The sequence below is a fragment of the Notolepis coatsorum genome, assembly GCF_963971535.1.
Source record: "Notolepis coatsorum genome assembly, chromosome: 18".
In the NCBI taxonomy this organism is placed as follows: Eukaryota; Metazoa; Chordata; class Actinopteri; order Aulopiformes; family Paralepididae; genus Notolepis; species Notolepis coatsorum.
Genome location: NC_140182.1, coordinates 92,694,593 through 92,712,777, shown reverse-complemented (window position 1 = coordinate 92,712,777; position 18,185 = coordinate 92,694,593).

Here is an 18,185-nt window from a genome sequence, read left to right as displayed (position 1 = left end):
TGTCAGGAAAATGTTCCACAGGTCAAAGTGTAAGGTAATGAGCAAATGATTTGTCATTTGATTATGGGAGGAATAAATAGAGAATAGGTAGAGAAGAACAAGGACAACGGACAATGACGACTGACCAGACATGAGTGAGTATGGAGACAAGTGAATGGGCGCCATGGATGTTTGATATGATATTTGATCATCAACCTAAAGCTGACTAACTTGATATGATGTAATGGCATGGAAAAGCTAAACTAATAAAAAGTGCTAACGTAACACTGAGGCAAACAGGTCATTGCAGGCTAACTTAACACAGCTTAAAAGGTCCTGTATAGGTCCGCCTGTTGCAAACTGTGCAAAATAAATATTCTGTCAAAAAGAGAGCATCCTTTGAAGGAGAGAGACCATGGGGAGAGCCAATCCAATTCCAAGACAATGAAGCACGACTCAACACATCACCTGGAGCAACACGAAGCAGACCACGAAACAAAGACAGTGTTGTAATAATATAAGACAAACAGAAATTACCATGTGCAGAGACTCAAAAGATGGTATAAGTTTTCTGTTCTGTATTCTTTTATCATAAATCCAAGTGGGACAGCAGAGGGTGCAACGGCAGAGACTGTGAGGGGGCCTGAGGGTTCCTGAGGGATCCAAGGATCCAGGGGGAGATACGCTGGACAGACGGTCGAGTTCTCGAAATGCAAAAGCACCTCAAAGTTAAGTACAAGTGCAACTCCAACATGCTAGCCCAATTGGGGTTACCTTGCCAGCAATTTCACTGTATGAACATATATTTGTATATTTGTATTATTGTTATTTTTTTTTTTTTTTGGCATAAGAGCAAAAATAAGCCTCCATAGTTATATGTATATCCATATAATGTATGTCCATGATATAACCTTTGAAAATATAAAGAGAGGAGGCCAGATGATGAAATAGGATTATAGCCACAGTGTCCTCACATTTTAGCATTTCAATGTTCCTGGTGACTAAGTAAGTCATTAATATACGAAATGAGCAGAAGAGGTGTAATGACATACCAAGCAACCAGTATTGAAAACTAGCACTTGTGCTATAAATACGCAAAACAATACATCTGGTCTATTCATTGTGATGGATCCAATGTAGCTGTGGTGTAATTTTTAAATGAAGATATCATACATTGAGGTGCCCCAGTTTGACGACCAACACGATAAAGAGAGGCATGATGGACGTGATGAATGTACTTGAAATGTGACAAAGTGATGTGAAATGTGAAATTCATGTATTTGGAGTTAAGGCCTAAGGGATTCCTGTCTAGATATGTGCCCGGGAATGGGGACCTCTCGGTTATGAGAAAAAACTGGATAAAAAAAGAAGAAATGTATCTCTGCCGGGGAAGGGGGTCTCTATTTGAATACAGCGCAGCTCCAAGAGGTGGCTTGTGTTCAAGATGGGATATGCCTGGATCTGGTGGGGGGTGTGTCCTAAGGGACAAAGAGGTGTACTCTACCAAAGGGAGGTCCTAAGGGACAAAGAGGTGTACTCTACCAAAGGGAGGTCCTAAGGGACAAAGAGGTGTACTCTACCAAAGGGAGGTTCTAAGGGACTGAGAGGGGTACCCTACACAAGCAGGGAAAAGGTCAAAGTGGTGGTCGAAATGAACCATACAAATTAGAGAGTCTTATTTATCAATTCTTTCAATGTATTATATAATTGGATATTTCCAGGAAGCGGTTGTATGTCACTAGGATAGTTACTGCACAAGTCTGGTTTAGCAAATAATTGTGTCAAATGAATTTGAAACTGACGTGTGGTAAATGAGGAATTGGTTGTGCATTCAATGTTTACTTTTAGGAGAGAGTTGACTATTATGTGTATTGGAGTAAAACAATGAAAATGAAGGCAATGAAAATATTGGCACGGCTGTACAATGGAGCTTGGCTAGATCAAATTTAGAAGGGTGGTGTAAACAAGCAGTTAAATATGGGAATTTCTAATTGTAATTTTTTCCTGTTGGAACATGTTGCAATTGGTACCCTGGTCAAGACGGTGTGGAAAAAGAGGGACATTGGAGGAGGATGAGGACTTTCTGTCTGAGGACAAGTTGCTGCCATACCAACCTGGAGTCCTGACACAACTGACCTGGCCGGATCCTAGAAGCTAAGCAGGACCAAAGCCTGAGGTCAACATCATCAGGAAAGCGAGTGGCAGATGAAAGGACAATTGTGTTGTGGACTATGGACTAGATCAGTGTTTCTCAAAGTGGGGCGCGCGCCCCCTAGGGGGGGGCGCAGAGGCATGACAGGGGGGGCCTTGAGATTTAACTTTTTTTTTTCTTTTTTTTTGATTACAGAAAATTATCACTAAAGTGCTATCTGTTGCAGCTGCACTGTTCTCCATGAAAATACCATATTTGGATAAGTTTGACCATTTCTCAAAATCTAAAAATCATTATTTAATAAAACACAGAAAAGTTACTCTCGATAAAGAAAAACTTTATAGACAACATTGAGACAAAGCTTCCTGACACATCTCCATCCAAACTCTTGGAAGAACTCATTGAAATCTCATCTGATACCACCTGGAGAGCTAGTTTCAGAGTGTGGTGCTGAGTACCAAGTATCTCATGATGCAGCAGTTAAGGTGTTGATACCATTCAGCACCACATATCTGTGTGAACCTGGCTTTTCATCCATGACGGCTCTGAAAACAAAATATAGGGCCAAGTTGAGCCTTGAGGATGACATGCGTGTTGCCTTGTCAAAGACTGACAGCAATAAAGACTGTTTGCTTATTTCCTATGTTCGCTTTGTAAATTCCCAGTCACTGAGTGAAGATCTGCTGTTTTGCAAATATGTCAAAAACAGAGCGACAGCTGATGAGCTCTTCAAAATTATTGACAGTTACCTGACAGAACATGGACTGAAATGGAAGAACTGTGTGGGCTTTTGCTCTGACGGTGCGCAGGCCATTGCAGGGAAAAGGAGGGGGCTATAGGCGCTCATCAAGGGGGTCTCGCCAAACGTGCAATGGACGCACTGTAAATTCACAGAGAGGCGCCAGCGTCAAGACAGCTTAGCCCTGAGCTGAATGAGGTTTTGACAGAAGTTATAAACGTGGTAAATTTCATCAAAACCCGACCCCTGAAAGCGCGCCTGTTCTGTGTCAGGAGATGGGAGCTGACCATTCTGCAGTGCTGTTTCACAGCGAGGCAAGGTGGCTCTCGCGAGGGAAGGTGTTGTCAATTTGAAAGGTCACGATATTGGTGTTATTTCAATAAATTTAAACATGGCCCATTTCATGACTATTTTGTTGGGGCGAGGGGGGGGGGGGGCCCAAGATATTTTGGTCCGCCAAAGGGGGGCCTGACAGAAAAAGTTTGAGAAGCACTGGACTAGATGATGGACGGAACGTGGACAGTAAAGAGTGAACAATGATTAAAGTGGTATTATAGTTAGGCCATGACATGTTACATTACATGTTGGTTTTGTATTCAAGTGAAAATACGCATGAGAATATGATCTTTTATTTGATGAAGAACTAAAGATTGAAGTGGAGTGAATGTTTGAAGTGAATGTTGGAAAAATGTAAGGTTACTGGCTGTAAGTCACAATAGGTCACGGTTTTACCTTTCTTACAAATCTTGACAACAGGGAGTTAATTTTTTCTCCTGTAAGGAAGGAGTTTTACTGAAATATTGTGGGCCTATTGGTGAAATGCCTCGAATGGACTTGCGGAATTAGTAGGTCTATGGATTAGATAGGCCTGAGCAGTGATTTTCACTGCTGGTCGACGTATTCTGCTTCTAGGCACAGTAACTGGGGGAGTTGATATATGTATGCACTAAACACTAGTGCAGAGTCACAGTATAGATACAGGTGTATCTAAAGGGAGGATATGTTGAGGTAGGAAACAGGTTAAACACAAAATGTGGAACAGTATGATGGTTGAAGAAAGATTTTAAGTGGGGAGATAAGGTGTAAAAAACACAGGAAAAAGGACGTACGAGGCACTGAACAAGCAAAGTTGTGTATCCTACTATTTAACATTATTATCAAAATGTTTTCAGCATATAAAAGCAAAGGCTGTTAGATGATAAGTTGGTTTTTGCAAATATAGAAGGGAAAACTTCATACAATAATCTGCAATTTACTTGGTGATGAATAAGTTACAAATAAGAAATGAATTTAATAGTAGTTTATGTTTTAAAAATGTTTAACTTGTGCATGCTGATGGTTTACAAAGACCAACAATGAGAACCAGCACTTCAGGTGCCACTAAGGAACGACACTGGGATACGAGTTTTTTTCTGTAAACAAATCTGTGATATCAGGTTTTTCCCTCTTGTTAATGAAGTGTTTCATTTAATGAACATTTATTATATAACCAAGGTATATCTGAGGTACATCTGGCATGTTAGTAATGAGTGTTGTGTTTATACTCATTCATTCAGTCGTGTGAAGTATTGACAGTCATTATTACATATAAATCACTAGTACACAAATATCATTAGTACATATATGTGGTAGGTACATATGAGTAGTACATAGTCATGGCATTGCCATGAAAGGGAGGAATGTGGTGGCAGACTGCCATATAATGCACATCCTACATAAAATAGATTACACCTTTATGGATACAGGTCATTACAAAACATATCCCATGTCACAGATATTATATCCTCTGAGCAAACTGTGTCATTGTTGGTGCAGCTGGATAAATACCTGAGTTATTAACAGACAAGAAATGACTGAAGTTGAAGGAATGTAAGACAAAAACACATCTCATGTACATACACCCTTTTTTGGAGTTGAGCAGAACTGTAGGGCTAGGGGGGAGCAGGGGAAAGTCTGACTCACCCGGAGCCCAAAACAGGAAAAGGTTATTTGAGTTGAGGCAAACTTCAGATGCACTCACTAGGATAGCTCATCTGAAATCCAGATAAAACCAGTTTGACCAAAACAATGAAACCGGCCAAGAAACCTTTTAGTATGTGCGCAGTTTTGAATAGGAAATTGGCCATAATACAATTATTAGACACACCTACACTCTCACCGAACTTTGGCCAATTAGAAATTGACCTGCCTTTATTGCAATGTGACAGGGAATAAGAAAGTATAAATATTGCCTCCATGCGATGACATGTAGGACTTTGTGGGTTACTCTTGTGTTGTAATAAACTATATCTCCTCCTATTCATCTGAATCTGCCCGGCGTCTCTCTCTCTCTCCAGCCCTGATTAAGTGTGTATTGTACCTATCATAGAAATTAATGACTAGTGTGGAGAAATCATCTTCTCTACTACAAGCTGGGCCTCCCTGATGACGGACTGGATCTCCCAGGTGGCGGAAGCCACCAGACAGGAGGAGGGGAGGATGTTGTCTGGGTGAGAGAGGACCCCTTCGGGGACAAACTGCTGGGAGAGGGCGTCTGGTTTAGCGTTCTTGGAACCGGGCCTGTAGGTCAAGGGCCTGTAGGTCAAGGTGAATCGACCGAAGAACAGCGCCCATCGGGCTTGGCGGGAGTTCAGGTGCTTGGCCGGTTGGATGTAGGCAAGGTTCTTATGGTCCGTCCAGACCAGGAAGGGGATCTCGGAACCCTCCAGCCAGTGTCTCCATTCTTCCAAGGCCAGCTTGACCGGCAGGAGCTCCAGGTTCCCGATATCGTAGTTGACCTCGGCCGGGGTCAGGCGGCGAGAGAAGAAAGCGCAGGGGTGTAGTTTCTGGTCGAGAGCGGAGCGCTGAGAGAGGACCGCCCCTACCCCGGTACTGGAGGCGTCCACCTCCACCACAAACTGGCGGGACGTGTCCGGCTGGACGAGGATGGGTGCGGAGGTGAAGCGCCTACGCAACTCGGAGAAGGCAGAGTCCACCTTATCAGACCAGACGAAGGGCACGGCAGGCGAAGTGAGTTGGGTGAGGGGTGCGGTGACCCGGCTGTAGTCCCTGATGAAACGTCGATAGACGTTCGAAAAACCCAGGAAGCGTTGGAGCTGCTTGACGTTGGTGGGCCTGGGCCAATCCAGCACCACCTTGATCTTCTCGGGGTCCGCCCGGATCTGGCCGCCCTCGATAATGTAGCCGAGGAACCCGATGGAGGAGACGTGGAACTCGCACTTCTCTGCCTTAACAAACAACTTGTTCTCCAGCAGGCATTACAAAGGGCATTACCTTGTACTTGAAGTGACCGAGTGGTGTCTTAAAGGCTGTCTTCCATTCGTCTCCCTCCCGGACACGGACGAGGTGATAGGCATTCCTGAGGTCCAGCTTTGTAAAAATGGTGGCACCTTGCAGGGGTTCGAAAGCAGAGTTAATCAACGGAAGAGGGTACTTGTTCTTGACTGTGATGTTGTTGCGGCCACGATAGTCAATACAGGGGCGAAGGGAACCATCCTAAAAAGAAACCAGCGCCGACAGGCGAGGAGGAGGGAGTGATAATGCCCGAGGCCAGGGACTCATGGACATATTTCTCCATGGACTCCCTCTCCGGGCGCGAGAGGTTGAACAGGCGACTAGCGGGGAGCGGGGCCCCCGGGAGCAGGTCAATGGCACAGTCGTACAGACGATGGGGTGGCAGGGAGAGTTTGCAAAAAACAGCCTCTAGATCAGGGGTCGGCAATTAGGTTTGCTCACGGGCCAATTTTTCCCCAAGCCATTGAAAAGCCAGTACCAAAAACAATGGCTAATTTAATATAATGATAGTGATTTTTTTTAACTCTGTCAAAATAAACGAGCTGCATAGGTGGCATAATAAACTCTAAGCGACATATACATGTTTGCACTGTCTTTTTTTCTATTATAAAGTGCCTCTCGGGTGCATAACACATGAACAGATCAGTCATTTGATTTTAATGCAGGTGCTCGCATTATAAATCGAATGTATTATTATTATTATAACAGATCAGTAGGGTGGGCATTTGATTTGCAGCACCGCAGCGGGTGTATTATAAATCGAATGTATTATTATTATTAAAACACAACTCACCATAATGCAGCCCTGCCCTGGGCTTATTATTGTTTCTGTTTTGGTCCTCCAAAATCCCTACTAATGTTTGAAACATGTCAAATGTCCACTCGCGTTGAATGCAACTACTTTATCTTCTGCCAACTTGAACACAGTTGCTTCATTGCCTCGTGTTGCCATGTCAACACGCGAGATTCACCTGTTGCGATAAACCCGTATTTTAAGTATGACTCCTGTTTATTAAAAGAAGCTTTATGTGTCTTGGAGGTCATAGGCTCCTCTTCTGGCTCCTCAGTTGGTATTTCCCCATTGCAAAGAAGCTATCCAAAGACGTTTGTTTTGTTTTTTTTAACACATTTTTGCAAATGTTAGTCGCTCGCATGATCGCATCCCAAACGCGGAAGTGAAAGTGCGTTAGGGAAAATATACACGCGGTGGTTCTCCCAGTCCACGTGACCAATTCTAGCATTTCAATTGGCTATAGTGACAGACATAGATATGATGAATAGATAGATACAGCTTCACAAAGACACTCTGGCGTCACGAGTGAATATTTCCTGCGCGTAAAATAAATATCATATTCTCAAAATAAACTGACGGGCCAGAAATGATTGCTGGCGGGCCCATTTGGGCCCGCGGGCCGCCTATTGCCGACCCCTGCTCTAGATCATGATACATTGGAGGGATAGAGGAAAGGTCAATGGGTTCATTCATTGGGAACGCGGGAATCAGTGACCTCCAGTGGTGGCCGAGCAGACCGCAGGCAGGTGGCGTGGCAGTGGGTGCTCCAGCTAACGACCGAGCCAGTAGGCCAGTTTATCACTGGGTTGTGTAATTTCAACCAGGGCATGCCGAGTACAATAGGGTTATGGGGGGAATTAGTGACGTGGAAGCAAATAACCTCGTTGTGATTTCCCGAGAGCAACAGGCGGAGTGGCTTGGTGTGGGCATCGCGGGGTCTGTAGTAATGTGGAAGCGGGATACGACGCCGGCGTCAATGAGGTTTTCGTCAGCGACCGAATCGACCAGAGCAGACAGGGGAAGTGACTGGCCGTTCCAAACCAGGCCAGGGTGGCACTGAATTGTATATTGGGACCGGAGCTGGGAACATAATTGAGGCTTGAAGATGCACCCATCATTACAGTCGAGCCTCGCCGTTTGGGCGAAGTGGACACGAATCGAGGAAGTGACCGAGCTGGCCGCAATAAATACATGCCCCCGTTTTGAGCCTGTGGAGGCGGTCGTCAGGGTGAAGGCGGAACCGGTCAAGTTCCATTGGCTCAGGGGAGTAGTGCTCGGTGTGAGCAGTGCGCCTGGGGGGAGGAGAGCGAGATGTTTTGGACAACGAGGAGCGGGTGCCGCTCGTCCTTTTACGTCGGCGTTCACGAAGGTCTCTGGCTAACTCAATTAGCTCGTCCAAGGAGTCCGGTTTCTCTTTGGACGCCATTTCGTCTTTAAGGACGTCGCTGAGGCCTTGACGGAATGCCGCTCTTAACGGAATGTCGTTCCACCCGGAGCCCGCTGCTAGGATACGGGATTCGATGGATTATTCGCTAACGCTGCGGTGGGCCTGACGGATGTTAAACAAGCCAGCAGAGCTATCCGAGCCACAGGTAGGGTGGTCGAAGACATTTTGCATGTCGGCGACGTATGCGGAAAACGAATTGCAGAGGGGAGACTAACTGAAATGAAGAGCTGTTGCCCATGCTAACGCAGGACCCTTGAGCAGATCCGACAGGTAAGCGATTTTAGATTTATCACTTTGGTAGGTGTATGGCTGTTGTCCGAATACTAGCGTACATTGAAAAATAAAAGCGCGACACTTTGAGACGTATCCGTCGTAGCACTCTGGTGCGGGGAGATGGGGCACTCTGCACAGGGGTGCGACTGTTTGGGCTGGCTGGGCTGCAATGTATTCATCAAACCGGTTACATCGTTCGTCTCGCTCAGCGCCGCTGATAGTCAGAGCGTGAAGTTGGGCAGTAGTTTCAGCAAGTGAGCGTGTGTGTTGGTTTACCAACCCGGCGTGTCCGTTGATGATGTTCCGGACCAGACCAGACCGTTGATGAGCTGACGGCTCTCAGCTGGGCTGATGACTCTCAGCAGGGTTGATAGATGGCGTCGGAAGCTGCCCATATAAGGGCGTGGAAGTAGGTAGAGAAATGGCAGCTCTCGCCATGATTGTGACAGTAGCTGACTCCCACCTAAAAGGACAATATACTTACCTCATGCATACCACACCTTATGTGTATACTTCATCAGAGCATATATTTAGCATTTTTTGATTATATATTAGATTCGATTTAGACTATTGGATTATTCTATTATATATTATATTGCATATATTTAGCATTTCGTTTAAATTAATTTATATTAGATTCGATTTAGATTATATATTGTAACTATATTTATTGTAGGGCAAATATAACTGAGAGGGCATACATACCCTCATCTCGCACCTTGTTGCCCATATGCGCATGTCCAGAGTTAATTATATTGTATATTGTTTACACTGCCTTTTTATTCTATTCATTTTTTATTCTCCACTGTACTATATATATATATATATATATATATATATATATATATATATATATATATATATATATATATATATATATATATATATATATATATATATATATATACATATCTTATCTTAAGTTAAAAAAGTTAACCCATCTGACTGAGAAACTGATTGTTACTTACAATTGACCCCAGGTCCCCCTACACTGTACTGCATTTATTTTAATGTTTAAATGTAGGCTACAGTCCTTGAAAATAAACGTGCCACTCCCATAATTAACACGTTAGAGAAAATGCATACAGCATGTCAGGACATGATACAGACGGATGAACTGGAAAATCAAGTCTGTATGCCCCGGGCCCTAACACACCGGTATGCCTACAAAACACATGAACGAGAATCGCCATGGCATACACATAGAGCCGTTGAAGATACAGAGGCAACTCGCTAACTAGTGTGGACAGTGGAAACCTCCAAAATGGACGCGCCGTAATAGAACGCTTTCTGTTTCGAAACTAGGAGCATGCGTTAGACGGCGCTACACCTTAATCTAATACGTGACTGGATGTAAATACAAAACCGTTAGGTTGACGTGTATTAACACAACTAGATTATAATCGGACATCTTTCCGTGGATATTGTCAAGACTGTGGAACTTCCTGGTTGTCGCAACATTTTACCTACCGAAACTGTCACGAATGCTTGACTTTGACTAACGTTTATAGATTTAACGGTTGGAAACTTAAACATTCTAATATTTAATAGCCTGGGATGTTTTCAACACACGACGGTTTTCTAACGTTACGAATGTAAAGAAGGGGAGAAGGAAAAGATTTCGTAAGTTTTCACAGCCATGGCAAACGGCAATGGTGGTGCATCGAGCAACGGTAAGAACGGAAAGAGCATTTCTCTTCTGCATAAACCACTTTCACTTTCTACGGTACACTACTGTTTGGATTGGAATCGTTTTTGTTGTTATACGGCATGATGTATAGACCTAATTAAGCGTGGGCGTCACTGGGCTATACAATATGGTAACTTAAAAGACTAGGCCTATTCGTTTCCAGATCTTTTTTTTCCTCGGGCCTGTGACATAACGTTAAGTGAATATTTGGTAGGCTACACAAAAAGGCTGCTTTTAGTTCAACTTTGTGCTGTATACATCGCCTCGTCTGTTTCGACACAAGGCTATTTTACGTTAATGCAGAATCATAATAATCGATAGTCTAATACAATTTCATGTTCATAATATATTTTATAATTTCTCTTGTCCAACATTAGGTGATTTGGTACTTGTGTCAGAAAGTTCTGACCTATTTCACGACAGCATTCTTGGTCCTCTTCAGAATGCATACTTATATGAGGAGTCTAAGCAGTCTTTCATATATAAATCAGCTTTCTTGATCAAGAATGCCACCCTGCAGGAAAAGGTCAGTCTAACTTTAAAGTTTTTCCATATATTTTGCTTTGTCATTTGATTTGTGACCAATTGTATATGGTCGCATTGTAGCCTATTCTGATGGTGCATAATGCCACCTATGGTGTCATTTTAAAGGACCAATTACCCAAAATGTTATAGTCATGAGTATTATGTACATATTATATAACTAACTATTTATGACTAAATCCCCTTGAGAAACTATCTTCCTGATGTCATCATAATCAATTCATTTCAGATAGCCTAGCCAATATACTTCCTGAAAAGATTGCAAAATCGATTCTGTTACCCTGATTCACCCATTCATTTGTTAGTAGTTGTAAATTACATCTGCAAGCTAGTCCATAAACAAGTAATGAAACTAGTTTGTTAAAAAAAAACCTTTTAGTTGCTCAAAAACATTCATAGCAATTGTGACAATTTAGCACCTGCTTGCACATGTTAGCCAGTGTTAATTTCCCATAGCAACTGGTCCAGTGAATTTGTTTACATTTGTAAGCTTCATGTATTATGATACTAACTTGACATCTCCTCAATGAACAGAAGGCCATGCCCCCTCAACGTGTTAGCTCTGTCGAGACTGCTTACTTTTGTTAATTTTTATAGTTTTAAGAGTTTTGTTTGTACCAACTGTTGGTGCATTTAATGTGTATACTTATCTATTTTGATCTAGCACAATCTCTGGAGCAAAACAGAAAGAAGCATTTTATATAAAAGTATTCTGTACTTCTGTATGACAACTAATAAAGAAACTTGAACTTGAGTTGGCTGTGTTCAGAGGGGGTGCACTGAAACAGTTATAACAAATTAAATTAAACATCTGAAGCTGAAAAAATTACACTTCTGGCTTTTTCTGACTGAATTAACATCTGAACTGGATCTTTAAAGGATACAAATATTTTCTTCCCTTTGTCAGTATGAGAACTTCCGAGTGCAGAGAAGAGATGCTGGATACTCTGAAAAGGATCTCAAGGAATCTTATGGGTTTCTACTGTTTGATGATAAAAACAGGGTATTTCAAAATAACTTTACTACGTGCGCTTATATTATCACAAAGTTTATTGCAAATCATTGTGGTTTACAATACATTTATATCTTTCTCTGTTTAAAGGCAAATCAACTTGGAGAAACTGGTGTGGTCACTGGAAACAGCACATGCACAACTCTTGGAGATCCACTGAAAGGTAAATTACATTGGTAGACTGAAAATGTTCAGTGTTGACAACCCACTTCCTGTTGGTTTACACATGTCAACCCATGTTGACAAAGTAATGTTTCCCCAAAGCAGTAGTTTTTTTTTTTTAAACTTTGACCATTCCGCTGGTTCTTTTTTGCGTTTATCGCTTTTTCTCTGGTCAAGAATGACCGACAGAAACAGGTTGAATGGGGGTACAGATGGGGGGAAGACACTCTGAGAAAGTTACGGCTTTGTCCGGGAATCGAACTTGCTACCCCAGATCCGTGACGAGCACGGTTGTCCCCGGCGCCGAAATAGCGCTCGAGGTACGCGGTGAGCTACTGGAGCTCCCCCAAAGCAGTAGTTTTACAAAGTAATTGTACACAAGTCTCTCTTTCACAGCATATAACTGTACTGTAACATACTATAATTGCTCACGGTTTATTACATGCTTTGTGTGTTTTTAAATGCAAGCAAAACTGAAACAATCATGTAGCTCGGCTGAAAACAACTGAACTGTTATTGGGTTAACAAAATTAAACCGATTTTATTGAGTCAACTTATTTCAACCCCAATCATGTAGGCATTTACTGAACAATGGAAACATTATTATTAATGCATCTTTTCAGTCCCTTTTACTGATTATATTACATGCAAAGAACCTAGTGATTAATGGTCAGTAACAGTAGCAGTCTTCTTACCGAGCAGTTCCATGTTGTTTGTCTGGTGTCTCCCTGCTTCTGAAAGTGAAACCTTGGTCAACGGCTAGAATGGTAGTATGGGGTAAAATGAAAGTGCAAGGGAAAAATGTAATGACACCTGGTGCTTGTATGGGACATACACTTTCAGTTAGCCTACTACAGCACAGCCTGCTGTAAACTGGGAATTTGAAAGACAAAGAGAGGCTATGCCTCGCCAGAAAAGTTATTTATTCAACAAAGGGATTGACTGTTACAAGAGGGAAGCACTAATAATTTTATTATGTAAATTATAGCATACTCCTTTTCTATAGATTTGTCCTCCTTATAGATTGTGTTACTTCTGTGTAACTAGCATTGCACAACTCTTGAATTAAATTGTATCCCCCCCAAAATGATATTGGCTACTGCACCTTAAAGTAAATTATCTACAACTGTACAAAGTCTTCCTCTACTCTCCTTATTGCCAAGCCTAGACTGTGATAACTATGGTAGTTATCAAGTAAATCATTGGTCAGAGTTCTTGTGTTGAGCTGTCGTTTAGTTTCAATGGTTTTGACTCCTAGCTGTTGTGTGAAACACTGTGAGGACACAGTAAAGGACACAGTGCACACTTTGAGGACGCAGTAAAGATAGAACTCATCAAACCAGTTTCTGATCTTTGGTCTACTTCCTTTTCAGAGTTGAAACCTGTTGAACGCCAGTCATTTCCTTATTGAGCAACTCATTTACATTCTTACGTACATAACGTTTTTCCTGTTCTCCCTTTTGTAGAAAAAAAACACGCCACCCTTTCTTGTTGGCACTTGGAACAGCTAACAGGTTCATATATAAGAAGTAGTTGTTTGTAAGAAGTGAAATATGTTTTCTGTGGAAGTATTTTGACCATCTAGATGTGATTTTATGTCACCATATTGTGTAGTGAATGGCCTTTTTAGATTACAATATAATAGTGTTGTTCCTTAAAAAAACAATATCTGTCTATTTTATAAGCATGAGTTATGTTGTTGGGTAAGTCAAGTACATTTGACCAAAACTTTAAAACATTCACATTTTTACAAATGGAAATTGGGATCACTCAATCACAGACGATCTTGCAGGGACGTTTTGTCAGACCCATGCGTAACACTGTAGGTATGTGTGGTTTTGTGCTTGTAGTATGTGGATATTGCATAATATTACCGTCAGATTATTTTGAGAATATGATATTTATTTTACGCACAGGAAATATTCACTCGGGACGCCAGAGTGTCTTTGTGAAGCTGTATCTATCTACCGGTAGTCATCAAAAGCATGTCTGTCACTATAGCCAATTGAAATTCTAGAAATGGTCACGTGGACTGGGAGAACCAATGGAATAGTCCCACCGGGCCGCGTGTATATTTCCCTAACGCACTTTCACTTCCGCGTTCGTGATGCGAGCGAGTAACAAAATGTGTTAAAAAAAACAAAACAAACGTCTTTGGATAGCTTCTTTGCAACAGGGAAATACTAACTGATGAGTCAGAAGAGGAGCCTATGACCTCCAAGACACATAACGCTTCTTTTAATAAACAGGAGTCATACTTAAAATACAGGTTTATCGCAACAGGTCGGTGATTCTTGCGTGCCGACGTCCTCTCTGCATAATATGTGGCGACAACAACAACAACGAGGCAATGATGACAACTGTGTTCAAGCTGGCAGATAAAGTAGCTGCATTCAACGCCAATCTGGAATTGGAGGGCGGCGAGTGGATATTTGACATGTTTCAAACATTAGCAGGACTGAACAAGCCCAGGGCAGGTATGGTGAGTCGTGTTTTCATGCATTCTGACCTGCTGTTCATGTGTTACTTATGCACCCGCCGCGGTGATCTGCAACAGCTGATCTGCTGTTCATGAATGAATGAAAACTTTATTTAACAGATTGCAGAATGGGTACAATACAGTATGGCGCAATACACACAATTGTTAACACTATTGGGACCGGCCACGTATAAATACGTGGTTCGAATCCATGCGTTGTGGACCAGAGGCACGTATATAGCCGTGGCAAGTTGTTATTGTTTTATTCCATGTTAATAACCGGATCAAGATCCCTGATCGACTCTGCAGATCTACCCTCGGCAACATGCAATACCGGCCAGATCCTCTTAGGGGTGCCATCGCTGCCATCGCTCCACTGCAGTATCATTGTGGGCAAATGGAATTTGTATTTTTTTAGCCTCCAACGGAGTATCATATTACTCTGATCCCAAAGCAACATCATGCACCGTGTATCACGTTTCGAATCGCAGATCTCACCATGGAATAAGGGGATTTATCATCAACCAATGGACATATCGATCTACCAGATGCCGATCGATAACGGGGAAATGCTGTAGGGCAGGGCTGGGCGATATAACGATAACGATAAATATCGCGATATATTTTAATAATCGATATCGAATATCGAAATTAAAAAAAAAAACGAAAAATCGTTTTTTTTTTTTTACCTGCAACAGGGCAGTTTTAAAACCAGAGACAGTGGACAGACTTGTCTTTCTTGCCTGCAACTTAAAGTAATGGCTTTGCTTGTCCAAATGACAATACTGACCAAATTCAGATTTCTTTTTCTCTTGTCCATTTATTTTGTTTGCTTTCTAATTTAAAATACATTTTGAAACCGTCTGTACACAGTAGGCTATGTGTGCTAGCAGAACTAGACTCCAGTCACGAGTCACAGTGCACATGTGCGGTGGTTTGTCCACCAAAAAAGCGCCAAAAGATCGAAAATAAACTAGCAGAGCCAGAACTGTTCAACTCCTCTGGAGCCACAGCCAGCAGAGAAGCCGGTTTACTTTAGCTTTTAAACCAGCTGCAGCCTGAGAACTGGAGTGTGAGGGGATGTAACACTAAAGATGGCGGCAATGACAAATAATTGCTGCAAAATAAACATAAATCTGTTGTTAAAAAAAAAAAAAAAAAAAATACTTATAACAATTCGATAATTATCGATATCGAGAAATAAAATAAAATTATCATATCGTTATCGCGATATGATTTTCTTCCATATCGCCCAGCCCTACTGTAGGGTATCCCACGGGCTGACAGTAAGACCTTATTCACCTAAATTACAGCCGGATTAGACATTGTTGTGAGACGCAAGCATTCGATCAGTGAATGTGGCTACTTACACGGACACTCTATTGGTAATCAATAATACTACAACAGAAATGCCGTTGAATATAACGTTAGTAGCCTTTAGCTCTATAAGTAGCTTTCCAGAAAATATATGAGACGAAATCTGCGATAAAGCTTATATTCACGGCGCTATAAAATGCAACCTATTGATGGATTTTTCTTTTCTTTAAGCCATTTTGAAGGGACGGTTTATGAACTCAAGTGACAATGAGAATGGACAGATAGCAATACTAAAGTATAGATATAGCTCTACAAAGACACATCGGTTTGTTGACAAACCTTGGTCCTCTAGCACCATATTAGACGGCGCCGAACGGTCATCAAAGTGTTAAGGGGATGCAGACCAGAGAAAAACGTTTGTCTTGTTTACATCAGGGTCCCCCATTTGCGAGTGCTCGCTTATGCCTGTGTTTTTTACTGTTGTGAAGCACTGTGAACTGCAACATCTGTATGAAAAGTGCTATACAAATAAAGTTATTATTATTATTAAGTGTATGCACCCGCCGCGGTGCTGCATTTTAGTATATTAAATTAGCCATTGTTTTTGGTCCTGGCCTGCCAATCAAAGGCTTGGGGAAAATCTGTCCCGTGGCCAGACCTAATTGCCGACCCCTGGTTTAGGGAGTGGCTCTGTGCTATGCTTCAACATGATACTTTGGAAAGGTTAATCTGTATGTCATTTTCAGTTGCCACACCCCGCTCACGGTGTGCATTTGATCTAGGGACTAGGGGTGGAACGTAGGGCTGGCGATATGGCCTCTAAAGGATATGGTGATATTTTTTGGCTATATCACGATACACGATATATATCGCGATATTTATATACATTTCCTCTAAAGCACTTAAAAATGCTTGATTTAACCCTTTGATGCATACAGTCACGCCAATATGATGATTATAATAGTCCCTGCAACATATGTTTGCATTAAACCATGAAGATGCTTTAAAAAAAAAATGAACACCTTCAGTGCCCAGCAGGGGGCGCACGATTTAGTGCTTGAATGCCCAGCATCCACTTCAATGTTAGCGTTAATAACGCCTAATCTATGTTTTAAATTATGACTATGTGTCTAATCTGCCCGTCGCTTATCAATGACTCATTTTCCAGTCAACATTGTCGAAGCGGATTGTTTTTGTATCGGTTCATTTCCGTTTTATAGCATCTTGAAAAGCCCTCGTTTTCAAGGAAAATAAAAATATTCCATAATAAACGGAATATTCTAGAATACACAAAAAACTTTCAAATTTTTCGGCCTATTTATGAATCGTTTTCAAATAAACGCTAGATTATCGATAGTATATGTGTACGTATGCACGCTAAGTATATAGGCGATCTGATATCTGCTCTGATATATTTCCTGATCGCTCGCACAGCCAAACAGCCATATCAAACATAGGGGAAAATCTTATATCTCCGTGAAAACAGGTCTGATTATCCTAAGACTGGTAAAATAGATTCCTTACCTGAGATCAGATGGTATCCAAAAAGATTATTCCAATTCCTGGTCGCCATTCCAAAAATCGATCCTTTTATTGATCCAGCGCTACATACTGTAAAGACATATTACACGCTGTTCTGATGGTCCACAATGACTGGGATCATCTCCGGTTACATGCGTGAGAAGTAAAATGTGGATTCCGGAGTTTTTTTTTCTCATCCATTTTCATTGAGTCCATTCCAAAAGGGTGCATTACCACCTGGGAGACGATGGGGGGGCGCTTTTTTCACATCTGAGCTCCTGATGAGGCTGGTTTCCCAACGGTAGACTCGGTTGATGAAATATGAATTCAGATAGCTAATAAAAAGAAAATCACGCTAATTGTCGTGCTGGGCATTCAGGGGGCGGCCTGCTAACATGTGTTATGTCGTGGCTGGCATCCAAAGTGTTAAACGTTTCAAAAAATTTACTATGAGTAGTTACTGACACACTACCTTTTTATTTATTTTTTATTAAAAATAAAATAATCTACTGTAAGACAATTTATATAAAAACTCTTGGGTGCCTAAGCAGGGCTCGAAATTTAAATTTTTACTTGGTAGCACTGGTGCTCCCAACTTCAAAAAGTTGGGAGCACCAGCAAAAATTTAGGAGCACCCACCAAAATGTAAGGAGCACCAACAATATATACCGGTATGTAATATATTTTTTTATTGATAAAAAAAACTACAATATAACAGTACTGTAATGCAGTAAAACAGTGAAAGTAGCCTTAAACTATAGTATAGTGTAGACCTAGTTAGGGG